Raw genomic sequence first — 1,204 nt, 5'->3', positions numbered from 1 at the left:
AGCCGCTCTGGAAAACAGTGTGGAGGTTCCTCAAAAAATTATCAGTAGAACTCCCCTATGACACAGCAACAGCACTGTTAGGGATTTACCCAAGGGATACAGAAGTGCTGATGCATAGGGGCACATGTACCCCAATGTTCATAGCAGCACTGTCAACAATAGCCAAAACATGGAAAGAACTTAAATGTCCATCAAATGATGAATGAATCAAGAAGATGTGGTAGGTATATACAATGGAATACTACATGGCAATGAGAAAGAATGGAATCTGGCCATTTGTAGCAATGTGGATGGACCTCAAGGGTGTCATGCTAAGCGAAATAAGTCAGGCGGAGAAGGACAGATACCATATGTTTTCAGTCATAGGTCTAACAGGAGAATCTTAACAGAGGACCATGGGGAGGGGAAGGGGGGAATAAAAGTAAGGGAGAGGGAGAGAGGCAAATCATGAGACTCCTGAATACTGAAAACAAACTGAGGGCTGAAGGGGGAGGGGGATAGGGGAAGGGTGGTGATGGTCATGGAGGAGGGCACTTGTGAGGAAGAGCACTGGGTGTTATATGAAAACCAACTTGACAATAAATAAACAAACAAACAAACAAATAAACAAACTGGTTCCTAAAAAAATGGTTTCATGCTGATCTGGCTGTTTCAGGGATGAGTCAAGCTGAGAATGTCCGTGCAGCTCCGCCATCTTAACGTCTCACAAATACTCTTGTACCTCTGGGCACTGGTTTCATCTTTTCTTTACGTTGACATGCCAGCCATATTTCTGACATAGGACAGAGGTTCCATCTGATTGAGTTGGTTCCCCCAAATCCCTAAGTTGAATTGCTTCTTCTGCACAGGAAAATGTACATTCTGTTGGCTACATAAGCCTCAGCCCAGCCACCCGAGGGGATTTGGGGCAGCAGAGCCCCAGGAACCACTGGAGGGGACCAGATCCCATCCATCAGCCCTCACTCACCTTCCTCAGGTACTTATATGGGGCTGTCACTGACTTCCCATGCTACTGAAGCTTCTGGAAGAGCTGGTCCTGGTCATGGGAGAGGAATTCCGGGGTCAGGGCAATAAATGCCTTCGCCACCTGCAGTGTTAACCAGAGTGGAGGCTCAGGGTGAGTGGCAAACAATTGCATAGTTTAGAAATAAATGTTTATTAAATAAAGGGAAAAACAAATTGAGAGTTGAGCCTTTGGGAAAAA

The 1,204-nt window shown here is 45.7% G+C and overlaps 1 long non-coding RNA gene across 1 annotated transcript in view; it reads right to left on the bottom strand.

Moving 5' to 3' along the window:
• LOC115273415 overlaps positions 1 to 1,073 on the bottom strand; it is a 7,085-nt gene extending 6,012 nt beyond the window's left edge. The window contains exon 1 of the long non-coding RNA XR_003900799.1: positions 968 to 1,073. This is a non-coding gene — a long non-coding RNA (uncharacterized LOC115273415). The remainder of the gene's footprint in view (positions 1 to 967) is intronic.
• Between the last annotated feature and the right edge of the window lie 131 nt (positions 1,074 to 1,204).

The sequence above is a fragment of the Suricata suricatta genome, chromosome 12 (genome assembly GCF_006229205.1).
Source record: "Suricata suricatta isolate VVHF042 chromosome 12, meerkat_22Aug2017_6uvM2_HiC, whole genome shotgun sequence".
In the NCBI taxonomy this organism is placed as follows: domain Eukaryota; kingdom Metazoa; phylum Chordata; class Mammalia; order Carnivora; family Herpestidae; genus Suricata; species Suricata suricatta.
The sequence above is the reverse complement of the archived record's forward strand: the minus strand, read 5'-3'. Positions and strand labels throughout refer to the sequence as shown.